This window comes from Artibeus jamaicensis, unplaced genomic scaffold (genome assembly GCF_021234435.1).
Source record: "Artibeus jamaicensis isolate MK-2021 breed Jamaican fruit bat unplaced genomic scaffold, CSHL_Jam_final scaffold_474, whole genome shotgun sequence".
NCBI lineage: Eukaryota > Metazoa > Chordata > Mammalia > Chiroptera > Phyllostomidae > Artibeus > Artibeus jamaicensis.
The window spans coordinates 41,189,607-41,214,586 of NW_026522046.1; the positions used below are offsets into that span (position 1 = coordinate 41,189,607).

At 56.8% G+C, this 24,980-nt stretch overlaps 1 protein-coding gene across 6 annotated transcripts in view; it reads right to left on the reverse strand.

Moving 5' to 3' along the window:
• The window catches only part of AGPAT3 (1-acylglycerol-3-phosphate O-acyltransferase 3), an 80,615-nt gene that overhangs the window by 24,307 nt on the left and 31,328 nt on the right, over nt 1-24,980 (reverse strand). Inside the window, exon 1 of one of the 6 annotated variants that reach the window (XM_053657635.1) lies at nt 16,721-17,090. The exons of 3 other annotated variants lie outside the window; for them this stretch is intronic. The gene's annotated coding sequence lies outside the window, so the exon portion shown is untranslated. Of the gene's footprint in view, nt 1-6,014; nt 6,104-11,634; nt 11,998-16,720; nt 17,091-24,980 lie in introns of those variants that run through there. 2 more of the 6 variants (XM_037158136.2, XM_037158137.2) reach the window with 2 other exon arrangements.

Here is a 24,980-nt window from a genome sequence, read left to right on the forward strand (position 1 = left end):
GAACCAGGAATAAACGGCCGACACTTTCGGAACAGCCAGACTCAGTGTGACGGAAGTAAACACTGTACTCACAGGACCCTCGCTCCTCGCCCGGCTCCTCCTTGCTCTTGCTGTGAGCACAGCCCGGACAAGTGAGACTTGGGTGGTCTCCTGGCCCACAGCAAATGGGACGCTCTCGATCGCAGAGCAGGGGAGGGTGGACGCTGGGGGCAGACATCCTGCTGATAGTGGCGCAAGGGCACAAAAACAAGCCTGCGGCTTCGGAAGGCACCACCTCCAAGGGTGTCCAGTGCTGGGGGCAGGTCTGCAGACCCAGCAGCCCCTCGATGACATCACGGATGAGAACATAATACAGTGATTGTGGCCCACCTGGACCGTGCCTGAGAACTGAGCAGGGCCGTACCACATTCACTGCGCTTTCATTTTTTTTTTTAAGAAGGCTGGAAATCAGGAAAGGTATTTTTATGAGTCCAACTACAATAAAATTTTAGATGAGGCAAACAGAATCCTATTTTTTGAGGTTTAAAGGGGCTAGCTTCAGTTCTTGAGTAAACTCACAGGTACCACCTCGTCTTTCAATAAGGCTAAAAAATATGGCACATTTCTTTGCTAAGAATCATCTGCTGCCAGCCCAAGGTCATGACCACTTGGAATCACCAAGACGTCTAAAAATTAGAAAGAAAAATGAGAAATAAAAACACCACTCTGTGCAGATAGCAGTTTTGTATCCTTAGACACAAGAGGACCCACTGCAACCAAACTGCTACTATAAACAAGAAGCGAGGACAAAGATATTGAAAGGAACAGAATAAACTACACAGAAATCCACATTCTAATGATGCTCACTAACCAGCTCTCACTAAAGTATGCAATGAGAAGAAACGAAGATGGTAGAGCTTACTTCTTTCTGACTTGGCAGTTCCAGGTCGCCGCCTACCTGGCCACTAGGGATAACAGAGCCACCAGGAAGCTGTGCACGGAGAACAGGGTTCTCCAGACAGCCCGGGAGCTCTGCCTTGTGGGGTCACTTGGGACCCAGGCTGCCAAGGCTCCCCCATCTACAGCGCATGGCTTCCCAGGTGGCTTCATTGTCCCCCTCCAGCAGGCAGAAAGGGGGCACCCGGAAGTCAGGACCAGGGGTTTCCTCTAGTGCACATGGAGTACAAGCTCAGAGTTCAAGCGCTTATTGACCTGGAATATGCAGACACATGGCCCTGCCACGGGAATGGGCACGCCTCCACATGACCACACAAAACAGAAGGCATGGTGGAGGAGACAGTGTGTACATCGGTGATAAAATACACAAAATACCTAATCCAAAACTTCACAAGAACTAAGCAAAGCCTATGCAGAGAAATTTTGGAATATTCTGAAAGATACAAAAGCAGAACTAAAAAAAAAATGGAAAAATACTGTGTAGCAGGTGGCAACCACTGCCATCTCCGTTCTCACTAAAGGCCCTGGCAGAGCACGGAGTCGCTCCGGCCCCTGGGCCTGGGCGCCCCTTCAGGGCTCGCTTCAGGAACTGGTGGCAGTGACGTCCTAGACTCCCGAGCATGGCCCTTCAGAGGCCTCAAAGTGTCCGCCACACCCCTGAACCACCGAGTGAGGAAGCTCGGGCTAGCCTGCCTGACGATGGGCTCACACAGAAAAGAAAGGGATCCGCAGCCCCTGGCTGGCTGCCAGCCAACTCAGACACATGAAGAACTGCAAGTAAGACCAGCAGAAGAACCACCCTGCTGAGCCCAGGACTGTGAACCACTAAACAGCTTTGAATTGCTACATTTTGAAGTGGTTTGTTAGATAGCAATACATAATGATATACAAACCACACTTTCTAAGTTTATAAATATAATTAAACCCTAATTAAAAGAACAGTCCCCCGCCCTTGACTCCCAGAACTAGACACACAGATCCTACAGTTCACATGGAAAACAAAAAAGGAAAGCCCCCCCCCAAAAAAAAACCCATGAAAAAGAACCACAAAATAGCCCCACAAAAGATCATAACACACCACGAAGCCCCAATGATTAAGAGTGTGGTCCTGGCCTATGAGCCGACGGACAGACCAGTGAGACGTGAGGCCGCGGGGAGCCCCTGGGCACTGCAGCCGGCGTGGCCCGCGGTGTTGGTTGGAGGCTTGGAGACCACGTGGGCTGCACGTTGCTACCAGCTACGAAACAACACGTTCCCCAAACACATTTCAACTTGGGCCAATTTGTATTTCTACTGTATTTAGGTACCGTTACAATAAATATAATACAAAATTAACTTAAAACCATTACTGGACTGTGGGAATCTTTTAGCATCACACATTTTCTCTGCCAGTGAATAACGACGGTACAATTAAAAGACACATAAGCCACCCCTCCGGGAGTCGATAACAGAACTCTGCTTCTGCAGCAGTAGTCACTGTTGGTTCCTCCCACCCCCACCCCCTATTTGAGCTCCTATTCTCTCAGCCATGATGAACGGCAACACCTCTTCCAGAGACTGACCCAGGGAGAAACATGTGGCCCGGTTCCAGGCAGTGGGACTTCATGCAGGAGTCTGTGGGGGCTTCCAGCAAGGTGTCGGCTTTCCTAAGAGCAGAGATCATGCCAGCAGCTGCCACTTCAAGAGGCAGAGAGGACAAGAGTCAAGTCTTTAAACCACCACTCCTGTTCCCCGCAGCCCAAACCCCCCGTGGCACACTGTCCGTGCTGTCACTGTCACCCCCACGGCCCTGGAGTATAACAGGGTTTGCAGAGCGGAGGACTCGCATCTATCTACACGCACATTTGTGACAAGTGGCAGCAGGACTCCTTAATCTCGTGCCACTCACATGACATTAGGAGCCATCACAGTGAAAGTTTCCTGAAAGAACAATGTCATAGAACAGCCCATGGGGCACTTTACCCAACCAGCTCATCCAAGAACCTCGAAGTCCTGTTGGACGCACTGTGGGCCAGTCTGCTGGGCAGGAGCCTGACCAGGCCAGGAGGAGGAAGTGACACTGGCCCCAGTAAGCGGGAAACTGCTGATCCTTCCCCCTGGAGACATGTGGGGCGACTCCAGGTGACAGAGGGCGGACACACAGCCCTGGGTGCCTGGGAGCCCACGCAGCCAGCGCCATCCTGACCACAGCCTGCTGAAGGAGCCACGTGGAGGAAAGTGTCCCCAGGGCCCCCAGGACTCTTACAGAGGGAAGCAAGACACTCCCTGGCCGCTGTCTGAGGGGAAGTAGGCGCCACCTCGGGCCAACCACAGGACTGGCTCTGTTCCCACTGTGAAAACTGTGGAGGAACCCTGGTCGCAGGGTGCAAGGCCTACTCCGCTCTCTGGACAGTGGGGGCCTGGGCAGAACCCCAGGGTCGCAGAAGTCACAGTGCCCTCCAGGAATCCCTCACACCACACCTACCCCAACTCTCCGAGCCCCAGAATCTTCGGTCTTTTTGAGGTTGTTCAGATGGTTTTACTGGCTTGAGTAGGGGTGGTGTTTGCGGGAGGGGAGAGGGAGGTGGGAGGGGTGTGCAAAGCCCCTGGGGCCTGATGACTGCACAATAGAGCTGTGACAAGCTGCTGGGCCTGCAGGACACAGGAGGCTGGCGGTGCCACAGCACCGGAGAGCTCTCTAAGGGGGCAGATAGTGGGGGCCGCGTTCTAGAACACACACACGTGCACACCCACTCACACGTGCACACATTGTGCACACGCACACACAAAAAAACAGTCACGGCTAATATGGCCGAGACCGAACTTTGTGACAACGAAGTGCCCACTGTGATAAGGACATTTTACTCTCTGAGAAGCAGACCGGAGTCTGCGGTACAGTTACAGTTGGTGGCTGATGCACTTTTGGGCAGGTATGATGTATTTTAAATTTAACCGGGTGCATGGGGGTCCTGGCTTCCTCTCGGGAATATAGAGAGCCTATCACACCCGCCTTACCACAGGGTAAACTAGACAAAATGCAAGTCATGACTTTCCTTGGTCCCACCAGAAACCTGCGGTCCCAGGACAAGGAAGGTGGGGCCAGGCGGCACCTGCAGAGAGCGGCTGAGCCCTGGGGTCCTGGGGCGGATTCAGGACACTGCTAAAAGGGGTTCGGCTGAGACAGCCACGGTCGGGGGCGGGGGGGCCACGTGGCTGGGAGAGCGGGGGCCCCAGAGCTGCAGGCGGGGTCTCGCCCTCCTGCAGGCCCCCCACGCCCACCCGGGGTGGTCCTAGGAGGCGTCTCTTGCACCAACTGGAGAAACCGTAAGCCTTAAAGGATGCGTTCTACACATCCTTCGCAATGTGTTCTCATCTTCCACAATAAGAACACAAGCCCTAAAGGATGAACAGAGCCACTCACAAAGATCAAAGGGTCACATCTGACATTAAAGAGGCACTGTGATTCACACACTGAACAGAGTGTGGCCTGGCCGGGTAGCCTGGTCAGTTTCCATGTCATTCAGATACGCCAAGGCTGGGGTTTGACCCCGGCCAGGGCACACGCACGACGCAACCAGGGAGGACATCACTAAGTACAACAACAAATCCATGTTTCTCTCTCGCCCTGTCTCCCCACCCATCCTCTCTCTCTCTACAAATCAATACATAAAAATTTTTTAACATTTTAAGTAGATTTTTGAAAAGTTAGCTATTCGAAACGGAATAAAACTTCCTGGGTTTCGAATGCCCGCCCTTGGCCTCCGCTCATGGCTGCGGCAGAGCCCCCACCCGCCCCTTCGCGGTCCTCCTGCAGCCCCTGGCCCAGCTGCGCTTTGGAAAAAGGTCCATCTCGTCCCAAGTCACAGAAGGAGGGTCACCTGTCACTCAGCAGTTTGTCTCTTATTTGAGCTTCTTGTCAGAATATCAACTCAGATCATTTCAGGTAAACAAATGTTTTTGAAATGAAGGATAGTATCCAAAAATATTAATCCAATTCAGGAAATACAGTGTTAAGCAGAAAATGAAATAGAGATTGTCATCATCAGTGCCCTGGCTGGTGTGGCTCAGTGGATTGATTGTCAGTCTGCAAAGCAAAGGGTCGCTGGTTCGATTCCCAGTCAGGGCACATGCCTGGGTTGGGGCAGGGTCCCCAGTAGGGGGCGCATGAGAGGCAACCACACATGGATGTTTCTCTCCCTCTGTTTCTCCTTCCCGTCCCCTCTTTCTATAAATAAATAAATAAATACAATCTTTACCTTATTTGGGGTAGTGACAGTGAACAGGCGGGCATGCTGCCATCCGCCCGGTGGTCACAGTGGCGTGACCCTGGGACCCGGGAGCAAGACCCTGCCCCCCCCTTCCTGTCAATAACCTTCCCAGACCAGAAAATGGAAAGGGTCTGGGGGCAGGGTGCTGGCCACAGACAGCTGGAGGTCACAGCTTATCACCACACCCTGACCCCACCCCGGGGGCTGGTCTAGCCTGAGTCCGGGAGCAGCTGCCTGAGGTCAGAAGTGACCTCTGCTCCCCTTGTTGCTGGGTCCCACGGCCACGGCTCCTCTCTCTGAGGTCAGTTCCTCCAGGAAAACTAGGAAACTCACCACATTGGGCGAGATGGGAGCAGCCCGCCCCTGTGGGTCCTGAGCAGCACCCTCTTGCCCCCCTTTGAAGGTACGACGGGATTTATAAATAGACCGGATCCATCCCCTTCTCAGGCTCTCTCCTCTGCCGCTCTTCCCAAGTCCCCGGACATTCACACCAAACCCCTCTGGTTCTCCAGTTTATCCTCGACGAGGCTGCTGTGGTCCGTGGTGCCGGGTCCCACGCCCCCGCTGTCTCCCCATGGAGGCCCAGAGACGTTAGAAGGGGAGGAATCAGAGAGGTGCTCTGGCCCCGAAAGGAACACGCCTTCTGTGCCCCTTTCGGGGAACTGGCACAGGGAGGACATCCGCCCTCCTTCAGGAGCTGTACCCACAGCGGCCTCCCCTGAAAGTCAGAGGAACCCACAGCTGCCCGGCTGCCCGCTGTCCTGCCCCTCCTCCCCCACCCCAGTGACCCTGCAGGGCCAGCAGAGAGGATAGCCAGACCACAGCCCCTACCTCCTTCCCTTGGGGGACTCAGCCAGCAGGATGCAGGGACAGCCCAGGCCACTCTGCATGAGCCTCCGGAGCATAAAAATATCCCATAAAAATACCCGTGGGCGGGAGAGCTGCGAGGGGCCTCCCTGTGCCTGCGTTTCGAAGCACGGCTCTGGGGCATCTGGTCACAGGAGCGAACTGGGGACAGCAGTCTGCCAAGTGGGTGAAATGTTAGGGACTGTGCTGCAAGCGTACTTTCAGACTTGGCACTGAGGTCAACAGAAAAATGGGGTGTGTGGAAGACAGGGAAGGTCAAGGTTCAAACTCCATGCAGGCCTCCTTCTCCGAGCAGCCTGGCCAGCCCCACGGGGGTCCCTGGGCTCAGCCGGCTCACAAGGTGCTCCATCTCTGAGGGTGTCGATCTCGGGGCAGGGTCGGGGGGCGCAGCTGTCACACGTCACAACACAGAAACCTTCGCCCCTGCTGTGCTCTCGAGCTTGGTCTCAAAGAGAACTCTGCTTTACTGAACGCGGTGAATGAGCTGCTACTGCTGCCCCACGGACGCGGAAATCTTCCGGCCGGCAGGACCTCGGCTCTGCCCTCGTTTTCCCCTCCAAACAGCTCTTCTGCAGGCCATGCTGCCTGCCCCAGATGAAGGTGGAAAGTCCAGGCTGTGGCGGGGGCTGGGCCGGCTGAGGGACTTGAAATACAGGAGCCACACCGAGGGCTGACCGCTGCAGGCATGGCCCCACAGGTGGCGGGGAAGGTCCCTGACCATCGGCTAGGCATCTGCCCTCCTGGCCTGGATTTTTCTCCTTCTGGGCCATCGACAGCAGCTCAGCAGGATTAATAAGAGAAGCTAGTTGTTATATATCCTCTCTCCTCACTGGGAAATGCGCACAGGGCACTTGGGTCTCAACCCCGATACTTAGAGGGTGTTGCACTGGCACCCACAGACACCCAAGGGAAGGGGGTGTCTCCAGGAAGAACTGTGAAGTGCCACCCAACCTTTCAGAGACAACTTTCGTGGCCTCCATGTCCCTGCTACCAGGGACAGCGCCTGGCACTTTGAGAAACTGTGGTGAGTGAGCAGCCCCCCGATATCCATTCAGTACCAACAAATTCACAATGGGAGACCCCACAGACTCCGCCGTGACAGCCACGGCAGCACTGGCATTACCCAGGGCACGTGGCATCTGTGCCACCTCACGCAGTGTTCCTTTCTATTTCTGTGAAGGAACTGGCCAAGGTCACCCTGCAGGCACGGAGGTCCATGTCCCTTCCTAACAGCCCTAGGGCCGCCCACCACAGAATCTGCCTACTGAGGGCCTATCATCCAACCTGAGCCTCAGCATCTCTGTCCAGCCCACCCACCCGGCCCTCCAGGTCAAACTGGACTAGCAGAGACTGCACGAGCCCCTGGGTTCTGGAAGTTTCCAGGTGGTACTGTGAGGTCAAATCCCTTTGTAACTCAGAAGACGTCCCAGGAGCCCTGCAATGCCATGAGTGACGCGCGTCCCCATGATCCAGATGCACAGCATTCACGCTGGCCGTCAGCGGGAGACACCCAGGTGAGGCCTTTCTGCCCAGCAACTGGCCCGGCACGCACCAACCGCCCCATAAGGGCCCATCCTTCAGCCCCAAGGTGCAACATGAAGGGACCCCACGGCAACTGGGGGACAGGGAGGAAGGTGAAAGTTTGAGGACTCTTGCTTAGTTATGAGCAGTACCAAAAACCAGAGGCACTAAGAGCCGACCTGTCAAGGCAGCAAACTTTCCTCTAGGTACATTTGTCCCTCAGAACTGAGCCATGCGGAGAACTCGGCGACAGTGATGCCGCACACACTGCACGGCTGGCTGACGGGGGGACACACACCGTGATAAATCACATACGCCAGGGACAGACTGACCAAAACGCCAGGGGGAATCTCTGGTAATGAAATAACATGGACTTCTTGGGATACTTTTCTGTTTTCCCTTTTTTTGGGGCATAAAACAATTATTATATAATTAGAAAAAAAAATTTAAAGACACCCTTGATGTTCAAAATGGCTTTGAGGAGTTATTAAGAGCAGCTACGGATGAAACCGCCCCAGCACCAATACTGGGGCATTGTTTCGAAGCCCAGGTCAGCGGGTCCGCCCACGGGCCACGGGCGGCACCAAGGCTTGTCCTCTGCCAGCGGCTGTGGCGTGGCCTGTCACACAGGGTGGCCGCTGATTCCAGCTGCTCTCCTCACTACAGCGGTGTCTTCTGATAAAATGGCTCTTCCTGTTAGGCAAGCGTCCTGCCATCGAGCAATGTGATGAGTCTGTAGAAGTGCCACCCCCTGGGCAAAGCTCTCAAGGCTGCCTTGCAGGGCAGCGGGGGAGGGAGGAGGCAGAAGAGGGGACACTGGAAGGCACCAGAATGCTGCCAAGGTGGGCACGCTGGCTCTGCCACTGCGAGGTGGATTATCTGTTGCATAGTTTTAGTGATTTCTAGATCAAATGAAACTAAAAGCTTTGCACTTGCTGGCTCCAGAAGTGGATTCAGCCAAACAGGCTCTGCAACGCCTGGGAGGCCAGGACACAGGTCCGACCGTCCAATCAGCCTTTCGGAAACACACAGCAGCTTTTATCTGAAAAACGCCACCGGCTTAAGAATACTTTTGCAACATTAAACATTTGTAATTGCTTTCAATTTTTAATTCCTTCTAATTGGCATGGAAACTCTAAGTTCTCCCTCTCGAGTTTGGCACTGCTGTTGCAAAGTCGTAACCTAGGAGGGCCACTCGCAGCCACGGCGCCTGAGGCACCCGGCACTCTGTCCAGCCCCCGTGGGGGACACGCACCCGGAATTACGGCTCTCTCTAGGCCCGGCTTCCCTCCTTCCTGCATAACTGCCTCACTCCCCATAGACTAACGTTTCCAAATTGTGACATACATTCCAATAACGAGCCTACTGACTGAGCCAAGATGATGAGAATGCATTCCCACTCGGGGCGTCCTCTGCGCCGCACCACCCCATCCCTGGGCGGCAGGTCGGGGCCACCACAGTGGGTGGGACGGGGCTCTGGGGCCACGCCAGGCAGCATGTGGGTGGGCAGGTTACGCTAACCTCACTGTTGCTCAACAATTCAAAGACGCACATTGTGATGCTATAGCCCAGCGTGCATTTCATAATAAGTCTTGTCCCGGTGCCACATCTGAAAGTACCACCTGGCAACGTCGCTGAATAAAAAGAAAAGTGACCTGCAAGGGATGCTGCCTGTGTGGCTGGGGCTTTGAACCACCATTGTCTTACAAGTCATAGGTGGTCCTGGAATCTTACACCAAATCTGACACATAGCTCACTGAGAAGAGCATGGCTCTGTCCCTGGCCACTGTGCCCAGAGGTGGCAGCTGCAGGGACCTCCAGGAGTGAGGCTGAGACCGCCAGGCCTCCCTAGCTAGCCAGAGGCTCTGTCTGACACCTCCTGTGACCTTGCAGCTCAGTCAGACTGCCCCTCAGAGAGCCGCTCTGCACCCCAGCCCTTTGCTGGTGACGGGTTCACGTGAGGCACAAGGAGGAGAGTCCTTGCTGCGGAGACGTGGACAGGACACAGCCATGGGTGGCAGTGCCACAGCTGCAGTCATCGGGAACCCACCAGGGAAGCTGTCTTTCCTGAGGACTCTCTACATTGTCCCCATCAGTGGGAGCTGAGCACCCCAGTGAAGTCCACGAACCTTTTGGGACGTGCGGACAAGTTTACAGTGGTAGCAGCACCTTCAGTAGAATGGAGCTCCTCCTGGGACCAGGACTGTAGAGTAGAGCTGAGTGTAAGCAGCGAGCTGTGGGTCAGCGCCCGTCAGGTGGGGGGGCCTGTGAGGTGGGGTGGGGACTGCCCTCCTATAGACTATGCCAGCTCTGACAGGTGCCAGCGAGGACACTGGTTATAGGCAGGCGTGGCAGCTGAGAAGGCAGCACCTGCATCCAGTCCCAACTGGGGAGGAGACAGCTCTGCAGCCCCAGAGAACGGAGACCTCGACGTTCCCTCCACTCTGAGGTTGGGAATGAGGATGGGACGAAGAAGGGTGGGGCCAGGCCACCTGGCTCCTCTGGCCAGACCACGGCTCACTCTGAGAAGGTTCTTTGAACAGGGTCTCTCCGCATTTGCAGATCAAGGACTACCTGGCAGCCAGGACCAGAGCTGGGAGAGGAAACATCTGAGGAGAGACTAGGAGAGCAGCACAGCCCCAGTTTGGGCCCAGCTGCCTCTGGCCGGTGCCGCGCACCTGGGCCCATGATCCTTCACTCTCAAAAGTGCCCTGCAGTTTGACAAAGGGCTGCTCCTCCTATGGGGACCTGGGGACTTCCTTACCAATAAGGACCCTGACCCCCACTCACAAGGGTCAATACCAAGGGGTCAAGTTTTTCTCCCAGACTTGGACTAATTCCTCCTCTAACTCCCACGTTTACCTACTTATCTTTGGGTCTGTGTGATTCTCTTTGTGTAGTGCATCATTTTAACATAAGACCCAAGATGCAAATACCTCAGGGGAGTAACTTTGTTCTAAGAAGTAAATGACTAGAGTACAGGAGGAAGGGGGCTCCGCGGCAGGAACGGGCCGCCGAGGCCTGGGGGGCTGGTGGGGTCTCGGGGGCCTGGAGCTATGGGGCCAGCCCCGCCCACCTGGTGCCCTGGCCTCCCACAGCACCCCCCGAGTCACCAAAAGCGCTAATCGGATCTAGAGAAGAGAAAGCCTCCAGATTGGGGGTCAGGGGGTGGGGGGTGCTAGAGTCCCTGCCCCACCCTAGTGTGTGGGAGGGAAACGGAACAAGTCAGGGCGGCCCCCTCTCTGCTCAGGAGACCCTCCACCCGCTCTCCAGCTCCAGCCAACAACGATGCCCAAGCCTTGGGGCTCGGGGCTTCCCCGCAGCCACCCCAACAATGGCCACAGTCAAGTGGGCACCAGCCCTGTGGGGCCGTCTGTACCTGCGGGTGAACACGGGCTGTCACGTGCACAGATGAGGCCAGAACCCCATTCCACAGACAGAACCCGGGGCTCAGAGAGCACACACCCCACTTACCATCAAACTGAACCCCCAGCCCCCAGGCCCGCGTAGCCCACAGCACCCGGCCAGTGCCCTGCACATGCTCACAGCAAGAGCTTCATAAGCTCTGGTCACAGCTGCTGTAGAGGGGCACCGGCAACTCCCTACAAACCACCTCATCTCCTGTGGGCACGATGGGGCAACGTCCCTTTGATGGAACCGAACTGCTGTCCATCCACTTGACAGACTGCGTGGGTCAGGAGCCCCAGCTGCACCCACCCCACCCGGGGAAGCAGTGAGCTGGGAGGTGACAGCGATGGGGGGGGGGGGCGTTGGGTGCAGGGGTTTCCCTCTGACACTCACCCAGCACCCAGTGACCTTCTTCAGGAGTGTTCTTTACAAAAAAAGCACTCACGGAGGGCCAGGACCATCCCCCAGAGACCCTCATGACATGGGAACCACATGAGCTATGCTCCAGAAGTGACCACCTTTGCCCACCTGCCATGGAGTCTCCCTCCAGCAGGCAGAGAGAGCTTGTGGACCTGCGGGGACAGAGGACGACGAACCACAGCACTGGGGGCCCCTCCCCCGGGACGGCCCAGACCCAGGCGCCAGCCATGCTCACCAGTACAAGTAATAGGCCAAAGCCACAGCCACCAGGGCAGCGCAAACCCCTGAGAACAGGCAGGTGGAGTAGCTGACCAGCATCTTCACAGCCTTTGCCCCGTGTGCTTCTGCGCGTTGGTGAGGAGACCAGTGGTGTGAGTGGGTGTCACCTTCGGCCAGAGGGTGAGGAAAGGGATTATGGCCAGGCCTGCATCACCCACACTGGATGAGCATCCGCTGTTAAGGGTGTCTGCTCAGCAGAAAGCGGGCAACACACATTTCTGGGGTACTGCTTCTGACCCAGAAGCACCCTGCATGTCTTGGAAGCCAAATCAAATGAAAGCAGGGCCCCAAAGCAGCGCATAAAGCAGGGCCTCTCCTCAGCCCCTGCGGGGTGCTGGGCACCCACTAATCCAATAAGCAGCTTTCACTGGGAGCCGCTGTAAACAGGTGGTGTCACAAGGCTTAGAGGGGACGCAGGTCAGAGAGCCCCGCCCCAGCACCTGACCCTGGACCTTGGACCCAGAAGCTGCCAAAAACTCCGAGAGCACAACAACCCTACAGCACCCATGGGGTGAGCCAGTGAGGGGGACCCCAGTCTCGGCCTCAGGCTGGGAAAACCCTGAAAGGCCTCCAGGTGATGGGCACCCTCTCTGGGGCAAGCAGGTCCCCTGCCCAGAGCAGGGCTGCCAAGCCTCACACCCCAGAGGCCACAGGCAAAACCCAATTCCGAGACCAGACGCAGTGGATGACTGCTCTGGTCACTGCCCTGTGGAGAACTCTGAGAGGAGTCAGGCCTCCTATTCCCTGGAAAACAGGGCTAAACAGACTGGAGGAGTGAACAGCAGTGGGCAAAGGTCAGCTGCCTCTCCCATCTCCCCAGCCTGAGACTGAATCTGCACGAGAGACCTGAGATGTGATAAAGTGGTGCAGGGACAGAAGTGTCCCCCTGGAAACCTGCTCCCTCTGCAGAAGGGCCCCAACAAAGACACGAGGAACAGGAAGAGAGAGATTTATTGGGAGAGCACCTCAAGGCTTCTCTGGCCACACCCCTTCCTTTGGGGTCCTCATGCTACACTGGGGTGACAGGGAAGTTGCTGCCTTGTGCATCTTCCCTGGCACAAGACACGAAAGACCCACTCCCAAACGGACGGCCCCGCCGCTCCCGTCCTACCTGGCTGAGCCCACTCTAGCCCCCAGCTCCTGTGTCCCGCTGGCAACAGGGCCCCTGGCAGGAAAAGCCAGTACTGCCGCTGGGCTCCACCCAGGGTCTGCAGTGTGACCTGGGCCGCTGGGCCTGCGGCCTCTGGGCAGTGACTGTCAGGTCCCTTTAGAGGCATCTGGCCAGGACTGACATTCTGGCCTGTGGTCCGAGAAGTGGTCAGGATGGAAGGCGGGTCATCACTCCCAAGCTTAGTCCACTGGGAAGGGGCTTTGCCCTGAGCAGCATCTTGCTGGCTATGGATTTCCACCTCCTTAATCCCCAAAGTGGCTGGAGGAGGTGCTGACCAGGAGGAGCAGCTCCCAAACGGCTGTGCGTGCTCCCCTGGGACCCGAGGCCGGTGCTCACCCCCTGAGGGCCTGAGAACCAGGCTGCTCCCCGGCTGAGCAACGGCACCCTGCCTTTCTAATAAACAATGAAAGAAAAGAAGCCCTCCTCTCTCGGAAAGCTGCCCAGCACTCTGCGTCTGCACAATGACCCTCCCAAGCTGAGAGGCACAGCCTCAAGGAACCCTGGGTCAGGGCAGGGTGGCCCTCCAAGCACCTGAGCCTCGGGATGCTGGACCCCGAGGTTGTGAAGCCCATCGCTGAGTGCGGGAGTCTCTGTCTCTCAGGTCCCCGTGAAGAGCAGCAGGTGCCCTTGGCTTGAATGGCAGCACCTGGGCTTGACCTTTGCCCTGAGGCCAGTTCTCATTTAGAGGGTCCTTATTGGCGAGGACCTTCTGGGACCCAGGTGACCCTGCCTTCCTCTGGGTAGGCTATTTGCCGGCACCCCCAGCACTTCAGGGTGCCAGCCCCTCTCCTCCTCAAGGTAGCCGGAGAGACTCATCTGGAATGGCAACCAGGTCATGGCCCGCCCCCCAGCTGCCACCTCCCCAACTGCAGGCTTCTGAGATACTCGTATATCCTGCCCCCATCCCCTGCCTTCTGCCAGTTCATAGAGTGGAAGCCAGGCCAGGCCCTCAGTGGGCAAGTGGGTGGGTAGCCTGTGGGGTTGCTGTACCCCTCAGACAGCCACAGACTCCTCTGAGCCCTTGGCCTCCGAGCAGCACCCACAGGGGCTCCTCTGGGCCCACTGTCAGCACTCAGCCCAGGGCACCGCCGCTGTGCTGGTTTCTCTTCTCCTCTGCTCCTCGCTGGACCCTGGGCCCCTGAGGAGCACTGACCAGGGCCTGCGCACAGAACTCCCCAGTGGATGGGGGGTGGATGGAGGACAGAGGGACAGTAGGCCATACCTGAGTCACTCCCGCCTCCATGTGTCACAGGAGGAGTCCCTTCTCTCCAGGTGACACTGCAGGAGGCTGCTGTGCTCACCCTGGAGAGAACGCACGGCACAGCCTCGGGCACAGGTTGGACCCGAACCCTAGCACCTGCCCCCATGTCCGAGCTGAGTTTAAAGTGGCAACAATCTCTCTACCCATGTCATGCGGGGGTGGTGACAGGTAGGGGATGGGTACGGGAAAAGCACCTGGAAAAATGCCTGGCACGGGAAATGCCAAAAATGGTTAGCTCTCAGCGATGACATCATGGTTCCTGCACCACGCCCACCGGGAATGGACTGGCAGAGATGGAAGAAGTACCCAAGGTTCCTCCCTTGGCTGGACCAGAACCAAAACCGCACCTCAGGCCTGTCTTTGGCTCTACTAATGATAAGGAGTGGTGAGATAGTTCTCTTTTCACCACATCCTTCACATTATTTGCGTAAAACTCAGCAAACCCAGGAGGCCTGGAATCTTGGTTTTATTTATGTTGAAGTAAAGGCTGGCGCGAGAGTTTTGCTCCCCCTCCTCCAGCCGTGTCTCTGCTGAGCAGGAGCTCCCCGGGGGGCTCGGGGCGCACACGTGCGGCTAGTCCAGGAGCAGACCGTTGCCGTGGGGTCCCCTCGTCCCGAGAGCCCCGCGTGCGACTTCAGGCCCACCTCTCGACCCCTATTTGGCTTCAGTCTCCTGTCCCTCATTGAAGTCAGAGAGAACAAAGCTAACTTGGACATATTACACAAGAAAATGTCACATTGTATCCCCAGATCACTGCCCTGGGCCTAAAAGCGGCTGCGTCACACTGACAATGAGTCGAGAGCAGCGGGAGCGTGTGGACAGAGTCTCCTGGAGGTTTCCCCAGAGCAGCGACATGACAGGCACATTCTAAAAACTTAAAGCTTTTCTTTAGGCTCAGTAAGTTTCTCATGAAATTTCCACACTCTCTTGAGCAACTGAGAGAACTCAAGGTGTGATTAACTATCTCTGTGAAACTAGTATGATTACTGAGGCCATCAGACATGAAGATGCATGAGTGATAAACATGCAGTCGCATTACTGTTCAGTTCTGAAAAAAACTCACTTTCCTATCCCACGGACACCCCCGCCCCCCGTCCTGCGAAGTACCCCTTTGTCAATGGTCGGGTCTGGAGGCAGCCAGGTGCTGCTTCTACAGCATCTGCCTAGTGCCGCAAGCCCGGCCCCGAAACCGGAGCCAGCCAGCCAGCAACTGAGGGCGGTGAAGGTCGAGACCAGGAGAGGGCAAGAAGGAGGCACCTGAGCAGGGAGAGAAAAAGCCCTGCCCTGGGGGCCACCCACTGGGCCTGCAGGGGCCACCAGGGATCACAGGTTCCATGGTGGCACCTGCAGGAGCCATGCAGCGAGCTGTGTGTCTCTCCAGCTTCCAGACAAACATACGATCCCTTCTACCTGCCTCCAGGGAAGGGGCAGGTACAGACCCAGGACAGCCCCGACCTGTGAGCCCAGGTCCAGTGCCCCTTCTATCTCTCCTGTTGGCTGCCTCCTTTCCCCGGCCAGTTCTCTCTGCTCACCTGCAGTCCAGGTGCAAGCAGGTCCCCCCCCAAGAAAGTGTGGTCACCTTTCTGCCAGCCTCACCTCCAGGTCCTGTCCCTCCAGGGAGGACCCCATCTGGGAACACCCAGATCAAGGTGCTGACGGCCTGTACATTAATACTGAGGTCTGAAAGGGAGGGCAGTGGACATGGAAACTAGGAAAAGCTACAAGAGCCCCAACGAGACGCACTGGTGACGGATTGGGGAGACCACACCAGACATGCAGGGAAGATGTCAGGCAGGCCATGCCAAGGTCGTGCTAAGTGACAGGTACATATGAGATATGAATTATTCATTTAATGGTCACAATAGCCCTGATCTCCTGGCACCACTACCAGCTCCAAATAAGCTCTGCACAGGGTCACCAATAACTGGCCAATCCAGGGTTGGAAACTAAGTCTGGCCGATGCTGGCCTCAGGGCATTTAACTGCCCTTGGTGTGGCCGGTTCGACCTGGATCCCCCTGGAACAGTCCGTGGTTTCTTCCTAAGTAGGAAGAAACTCCAGGAAGTCCCCAGGAGCCCGGGCTTCCTGGGCTTTGTCCCCACTTCTCCACCCCTTGGACTCTTGTTAACTCACAGTTAATCACCTTCTTTCCCACAGTTTCCCCAAAGGCACTGTGTCAATTCCTGACATCTGGGCCTCAGAAAATGTGTCCTGCCTAACCCAGAGAGCGGCAGCAAGGAGCTGAGGAAGTTATTGCACTGCTTTACGCCCCTGGCTTTCCACACTTGCTAAACACGTCTGTCCCAGGCGCCCCCTCACGCAGCCCTGCTGCTTTTATTAGGTTAATGAGATGCCGCCCGCCCACTGGGAACACACCATCTCACCAGCCTGTTTACCCAGACTGAGCTCAGCATTAGGAGCAGAGAGAACCCTCAGATGCCAGCAACACCTTGCTGCTGGACCTTCCAGGAGAAGAAAAGTTGCCGAGTGCACTCACTTAATGACCACCTTCCCCACCACCGGCCCTGAGGCCTCACTGGGCTCCTCACTGTTGACAGTGAGTTCCCCCCTGACACCTCATTCTTATGCCCAGGGAGTCCTTCCCACTGACCGCTTGGACCGGAGCTCCTGGTGCTTCCCAGCGGCCTTTGGAGAGGTTATGAGTCCTTAGAGCTGTCTCTTCTGGTCCCAGGAAGAAGCAGAAGACACCGAGTCCACTGCCCAAGCATGTCCTAGAGAAGCATTCTCCAGTCCTGCTCACGTCCACTCTGCTCCGGGGGGCACAACCGAGGGCTGAGTCCCGTTCTGCTGGGACCCCTCTCAGGGGGGGGGCACCTGCAGAAGTGACTTCCCTCACCTGGAGGCAGGAAGTTTTGTATTCCACTCCTCGACCAGTCGGCCCTCCCAATAAATACCCAAACAGCCTTAAATACCCAAAAAAGTAAGTAACTAACAAAAATGAAGCTCCCTTCGTGGAAAGGCTCTTTACTTTGACTCACTCTGGGTAAATGAGAAACTCCAGGAGCGAGGCGGGTGCTCACTGGGACCAGCTGATACGATGTCCTTCCAATCCACACTGGGACACACGAGCGGAACGGGTTACTATGCAAACCAAACACAAGTAAACAGCGGAGGTGTGAGCCCAGGAAGGCCAGAGGCCAAGTCTCAAGTGCTCTGAAGCGCAGTCAGGAGCTCCGTTCCAGACGCTGCCTGCTTGGCTTGCAGTCACTCAGAGGTGTTCACACAGGCTGCTGGGAGGACCACACACAGGTGTGACTGGCAGTAGGTGTCCTGGGATGCTGCTGCTGCGTGGGGCCTGGGGGTCCCCCAGTTACGGGTGGACAAAGAGGTGACGACTTCACTCTAAGACTCGGGAGTCAGCCTACAAAGCTCCCCAGGGATGTGTGACCGGGTTCTCTGCGCCCAGCAAATTTAGACAACATGAACCCACTGGTTCTTTTTCACCGCTGCAGGTGAGGACTGGTGGGCAGCCTTCCGCAGGCAGTCACCATCCAGTGAGGAAGACAGGGGCACACAACTCTGGAGCACCTGCCAGAGCTACCTGGTGGTCCTTAAAGAAGCAAAATCCCAGTACGGCAAAAAGGGGTACAGGCCGCAGACAGGTTCTAGCTCGTTGTGGACTCTCAGTAGGTGGCTCGAACCTTCAGGCACCACACACTCTGACGGCTCCCGGTAACCAGCACCACCAGCTTGAAACCCATCCCCCAAAAAAGCCTCCTGCCCAGAAAGCAGCTTTTAAACAAAACCCAGTTGCAGGTGCAAAGCCTCTTCGAAACTGTTGCCACGACCCTTAAAATTCGTATGAGCCAGCCCGCTCTGCTCCCTGTCATTTCCACTGACGTCACCGCTGCAGTGTCTGTCACACCTCAGACTGAGTGATCGGCGCAGGACACCACACCCTGGGCGCCCTCTTCTTAGTCGGGAGCGAGCCCAACCCTCCAGCGATGTCGCTCTGCTCTTTGAAATCTCCTTTTTAAATTATTGGGTTTTTTTTTTTATTTTAGAGAGGGGGCAGGGAAGGAGAAAGGGGGGGAGAAACATCAGCTGTTTCCCTGTCGGGATGAGGGGGTGAGGCAGCGGCTGCCGGGCCGGGCGCAGGGTCCCCGGCTCACCCATGTGCAGCGTGATATGGTGTCCGCCCTCTCCCACTTGCATTTTCAGAACAGATGTGCTCGGCACGGCCACGTTTCCTTCCACAGAGCAGGCCCTGTGTTGGGGATGCGCTCAGAAGCCAGTGAGGAGCCACCATTGCCACGTGGGCACAGAGCCTGGGTTTACGCCGCCTGTGCCAGAATCCCCCAAACCACCCTTCTTCTCCACCTGCAGAGGGCGCTGTTCTCCCCGTCAGCTGAGTGGCCGTGCTGGGCTCCTGCTGCTGTGAGAGCAGGCAGTGCGGGCTGTCTCGGCTGCCCAGAGCTCAGGGAGCAGTTTGACCCAGCCCCTGGCAGGACGCACCAGGCCCGACGTGGGCCCCGTCCACCCCAGCTCCCTGGAGATGGAGACCAGCTTCTAGAATCCCAGGCAGGACATTCTAACAGTAGCTGGAGTTGACAGTGCTGTACAGGGTGATGCTCGCTAATCACCGTCACCTCATCCACTCTTCACCACACCCTTAAGAGGGGGGCACACTTATGAGCTTCATTGCACAGGTGAGGAAACTGAGGCACAGAGAGGTTAAGCAACTAGCCCAGAGTCGCAGAGCGAGTGGGCGGCAGAATCGGGATTCTAGCTTCTTCCATAAACAGGACTGGGTCCTACAGAGCCCAGGAGCCAAACCCAACCCAGATGCCCTGGAAGCTGCCGTTCTCTCATCTCCACTAAAAGACAGAGGTTTGAGCCCTGTGGCCGTGGCCGTAGAGGAGCCTGCTGCAGCTAGCGAATCGAGGAGAAGGGCACACGGGAGCGGGGTTCAGGGGAGACAGGAGCAGAAGCTTTCTTGCCCCACCTTCTCACATCAGGTCCACATGGACCCTCCGTTCCCCCTGGGAGACAGATGCTGTGGCCACCCACTGCCTGGGGTGGACCAGCTGCCTGTTCTGCACCCGAATGAAACATTTCTAACAAAAACACTCCCCAGCTTTTGAACTATGGTTTTAAAAAGATAAAATAATGAGGTTTTCTGAGTTAGTAGAAAGTAATACATTCTTACTGTAAAAATCTCAAACCACACAGAGGGACACTGTCGCCTTATCCACTTCGCCCCTGCGCCGCCTCCCAGGGCTGCCACGGACCTGGTGTCTGCCCCGATGCAGGGGGTTCAGAGGCCAACTCTCGTGGTGAGGTTCTGTGACTCTAACTTGCTTTCCCTCACACCACACTCTATGCTGTGGACTGAATGGTTGGATCCCGCCCCCCCAGTTCCTATGTTGGAACCAAATGCCCCATGTGGTGGTACTGCAAGTGGGGCCCCTGGGAGGTGACTAGACCACAAGGGTGGAGCCCCCACGAATGGATGAGTGTCCCTCTAAGAGAGACCCCCAGAGAGTTTGTCTGTCTCTTCCACTCTGCTGGGGACACAGCAAGAAGGCCCTGCCTGTGAACCAGGAAGCAGGCCTCTCCAGACACCTGAGTCTTGATCTTGGATTTCCAGCCTCAGGAACTATGAGAAATCAGTGTCTGTTTTCTTAAAGTCACCCACCTACAGCACTCTGCTGTAACAGCCTGCATGGACTAACACCTGGACAGAAAAGCCTTCTGGGGCAGCTTGCGCCTCCCATTTCTGCAAGGGGCAGCAGAGAGCAGGAGCACACCACCTCGCTCCAAATCCTGGCCTCTGCACCACTGAGCTGGGTGGTCTGGAGAAAGGTGCTGACCCTCTCTGAGCCCCAGGGCCTCCTCTGTAGAGTGGGGACACAGGTCCCATATCACCCGGTCAGGAGGGCTAAATGAGTATGTTGTGGGGAGTGCCAGACCAGGGGCTGGCCCAGGGCTCGGTGCGGTCCCTGGCAGCATCGCTGCTTTCTTTCATGTCAGACTGGCTGCAGACATACTAAAAAGCCTGTCATCGTTCTCCTGTCGAGGACATGCAGATGTTGAGTGCCCGCCTGTGATGTGCCACTGTGACTCTGGGCCACCCCTCAGCCTCCTTGGAGAGGAAGGAGCGGCCTGCAGTGGCCCCACCAGCTAAATCCACTTCCACTCTAGCCTCGGCAGCCTCCTCACTCACAGAGGGTCTGCTCCCCTCCTTTCCAGGCCGGCAGGGGGGCTGCCTGGCGGTGAAGAGGCCTCAGGGTTCCCAGCCCTGGCGCGCTGCCCCACCACCCAGCCCCAGGTCCCACCTGCCTGCTGGCCTCTCCCCAGCTCTGAAACACTGGGGCCACCATCCCTCGCCTGGGGATGGGAGCCTGTGCATGACACTACAGGCGGGACTGCCCAGGCTGTGCAGTCCCTCTGGGAAGAGGAGAAGCTTCTGACCGGTTTCCAAGGTGAGCACCCCGAGGTCCCGAGGGAGCCGCCTGGGATGCCTGAGCCGCCAGCCCTCCGCCTCTGCCCCTGAGGCACAGTGCGGTGGGAGGGCACTTCGGTGCCGGTATTATGTTACCGACCAGTACCTGGTCAACTGACACTGACCTTTTCCTGAGAGGAGGCAATCTATTTTTTTTTTTACCTTACAGGAAAAGGCTGAGACAGAAAAGTAAAGAGAAACAAAAACTATAGCCAACAACAAAAACCACACCTCTGCAGCCCCACAGTGCTGTCCCCTGGAGGGCCACAGGCCCAGCCCCTGCTCTCTGCAGGTCCTACCCCACTCGGCTCCGAGCAGCCGCCTCCGCCGCCACCTTCTCTCCGCACTGCCACCTCCGCCTGTGGGCAGGCTCCCCGCGCTGCTCAGCCGGCTCTGCTCCAGCCTTCAAAAACTGAAAGCTGAGCCTGTGTCGTCAAATCATCAAACCGGCTGGGCTGGGGCATGGCCCAGGATCCTTCCACCCTCCCCCACGGGCTCCCAGCTGGGCACACCAGCATGAGCCATACCTGCCTTTAGGGACAACAGTGTGAGACCAGGGGCTTTAAAGTGCGACCTGAAGGACAGGGTCTCCCCACCTGAGTTGGCGTGTAGCAAACTCTCTAGCAGAGACGGTTTCTACAACGCAAGTGGACAACCAGCGATCTGCTGGAAGGACTCAACGCAGGGGACGCTTCTCAGCTGCCTGGGTTCCAACCTGGCTCTCTGCCAGGTCCGCCTTAACCCCTGGGAGGCGGTCTGCATCTGGTGCTTCTAATAAAAATGTCTTTAGATTTTAGGGTGGGGTAGAAAAAAACATTCTTTAGATTTCAAAATAAAAAGTTTTAAAAACTTTCGAATTATTTCTTTTTTTACTTATGTTTTTTCCTTAGAAAAATTTCTGCCTAGGCAATAAAAGAGATCAAGAAAAAATACGAAAGAAAGAGAAGTCAAGTCTTCCCCTGAATCATGCACGTGATTACAGACTTAGTGCGAGCCCAATTTGTGCCCACAGACCCCGGAAGGTAACTTGGTGCTGGCCAGTTGTGGTTTCCACGGTGCATCAGTCCCTTGTGGGTACATCAGACACCCCAACAACCCGGGGGCATTCCCAGGGTTGCCAGACCATCCACAGCAAGTGCATCCCCTGCGCTAACCCCGCAGCTCAGAGAGTTGAGGTTCTGTGCTCAGAAGCCCTCAGGTAAGGAGGCCTTATGGATTTTATCTTGGAAAAAAAGATGCATTATTTCCACAATCTTCAAAAAAAGAGGGAGACCAGAAAAGCCCCTAAGCCTCCAGCGGAGGCCAGCACATCTGGGGACTTTCCGGTCTGACCAGTGGTGCAGGTTTCTGGCCCCTCCCCCGCGGGGGCGGAGACGACTGCTGTGACAGCTGCAGGGGGCCCCTGCTGGGCACCCTGTGTCCCTGTGAGCAGTGGGTGCCTCAGGAGCCCCCCTCCTCTGGCAGCCCAGGCTCAGGGCTCTGAGCTGCAGGTGAAGTGCCACGAGGCCTGCCTGTCGCCCCTTGTTTCCCAGGGAGCATGACCTCCCATTTTTCTGGAAAAGGGAGAAAGCACAGCCCAAGCCCACTCCTGGTGGAAATGAGAGCAGAATGCAGACCAGCTCTGTGCGTAAAATCCCACTGCTTTTACCCACATGGCCCCCGGCAGACAGAATGGTGGAGGCGCGGGGGAACAGGAGATGGGGGTCATTTAAGTAGCCCTCTGAGCACGCTAAACAAGGTGTGTTTTTCAGTGTCTTTCCAAAGGCATCACCGAGCAAGTTCCGCCTGGGGAAAAGCCTGTTCCGGCACAGACGGTGCACGCTGTCTCCAGGTCAGACTTGGAGAACCCTGGCTCTGAGAGCGCGGTGCGGTTCTGCCGAGACTTCTCTCCCACTGTGTGCAGCTGCCTCCACGTGGCCATCTGAGGCCTTCCGCCCAGACCAGGGCCAGGCGGCACCTGGGCTCTTGCTATGTTGCCACGTGGGGGATATTGCAACACAGACTGAGGCCAGCCGATGACCTGGCTTGTTCTGAGTGCCGAGAGGCTGTGTGCTGGCTACCCTCTCTACCTCCAGCTTCCTAGAAGGCTGCAGCCACTGACCCAGGCCGACCCTGCCTCCAGCATGGACTGGCCATGCATGTCCCTCCCACAGAGTCCTGGGACCCTGTCATCTCCACAGGCGGGGCCTCCAGGTGGAACCTCCACTGCCACAGCCTGGCTCTCCCCAGTGCTCAGCACTTCAGCTCTGTCTCTGGCCCAGGAGACAGTTACCATGCTTTTGAGCTCAGACACTTTCATTTGGTTTCCCTGGGGGACACTGTGCCTTCCCACATCTTACCTGTGGCAGCTGAGTGTTCGGCACTCACCCAGCTATCTTTGCCACAGGCCCCAAGCAGTTTCTATGGACAGTGGAGACTCCCCAACCCAACTCCCCTGACCCCTGGGGGCCCCCGGGGCTGCCAACACACCCCCACTGCCTCCAGCAGCTCGCACCTCAATTCCCATACGTCCAAGTTCAGAATCACAGTGCCTGGCCCCAGACCCACCACACAGCCACCATTTCTGCAGCTTTGTGACCAAATGAAATAATACAGAGACTGGCAACTGTATGGAAAGAGGAAGCGGAAGTGGTCATCCTATTTACGCAGGTTCGGTTCTTGGAAAATGTTTGTAAATACAAGGAGCTGGCCATCAAGTCACGTGAGAAGAGGGACAGCTGCCAGAAGGGAAAAACAGGGGCTGCTGCAAGTGCTCCCTGCTCTCCAACAAGCTGGAACAGAGTGGTCAGCGCGGGTGGACGCTGATGGTGACAATAGTCACGGTGGCCAGAGGCTGGACTATCCAGGCTCCCCCTCTTGCCTCCATCGAGGGGGTCCCTGTGAGAGTGTGTGCAGACCACGGCAGAGCCAGCTCCAGCACCCCCACCCAGGTGGCAGCTCTGCTGCCCGTGGCCACTGGACACAGGTTCTAAGATCCCTCCCGGCTTTCCCAGTGCCCTGGCTGGACAGTGCCCATCGGTGCACTTTGGCAGAAGCTCAGGTGTGGCCGCTGACCCGTGCCAGGCAATGCCACACCTTCTCCTTGACAGATGAGGGCAGACCCATCGCCTATGGTTCTCTGTACCCCCTACCCACCACAGGCCCTGGCAGTGACAGTGACCAGATAGCTAACCGTGAAGTAAGCAAATGGATGGATGTCAAATCAAAGGCTGAGTCATTACTAGGGCAAGCCTTGGCCCCTGATCCCAGTGCTCACTGTGCTGATACAGGGCAAGGCAGCAGCACCGCCCACTCCGCCACAGGCGAGCGTTCTCTCAGTCACCAGCAGGTCCACAGGCAGGAGCCAGGCATACACCTTAACTCACAGGGAAATCTTCCCACCTCCTCCCACCGGTGCCCAAGGTAGGGCCTGTGCCAGACGCTCTGGGCCTCGGCCTGGCCACCCGCCCATCCACTCTGGCACCACACGGGACTGCTGGGCAGGTCCCTGGGTCTCACCCTGCACAACACACCCCTGCGCCCAGTCGACAGAAACTAAACCACCAGCAGGACCACAGAGAACTCCTCTGTTTAAGTGTCTGGGTGCTTATTTTGTAGCTTAAAACCCACACACTTAAGAACCAGCAAGTTCATTGCCATGCACGTGTGGTCCCTGTACACGGGCCTGTTCTCAGAGCCCAACACCAGAGCCCACCCCGGGGCACCCAAATAAAATTGCACCTCTGATCCTGCCACACAGACCTGAATGTACACTCCCATCCAGAACTGCTTCCTCTGGCCACTCACGTGTTAACCGGAGGGTCATCCCGAGAGACACGGCCTGCCCGGCCACCACAGGCAGGAGTGATAAGAGTCCTACAGATTTCACAACCCCTGGAGAGCGGAGCCAGTGCATGTCACAAGCAGGCATCTGTCTCGGGCAAAAGTCTACACGTGACCCCACAGCGGGCCGAGCGAGCACCAGCGACCAAGAGCCGCGTGTGCGAGCTCGCCACTCTGGGGGTGCGCTGAAGACGTGGAAGAGTAAAACTGATTTCTCGTAATGTGCCGTATTTAACCCGAGACAGCCAGAATGCCATCGTGCCAACATGCGAGCAACGGGAAAGTGTGTTGATGGGATGTTCCGTGGAGGCTGGTCCTCTGGTCGTTTAGTCCATAAGTTCCCCTGTGCTGAACCCTCCCCATCTCTCAGTTCGGCCCCTCTGCTTTCAAGGCCCCAACAGACACTCTGGGCAGGGACACTGACCCAGGACCATGGACTCTGGCATTTCAGGTGGTCATGTGACATCTGCAGCAGACAAAAGCTTCTGACCACCCTGACCGGGGAGATGCGACCATCCCAGAAATCATTTTGCTGGAACCGTCTAACAGACTGCAGTGTGAGGCGGCAGCCCCAGAGGCGACA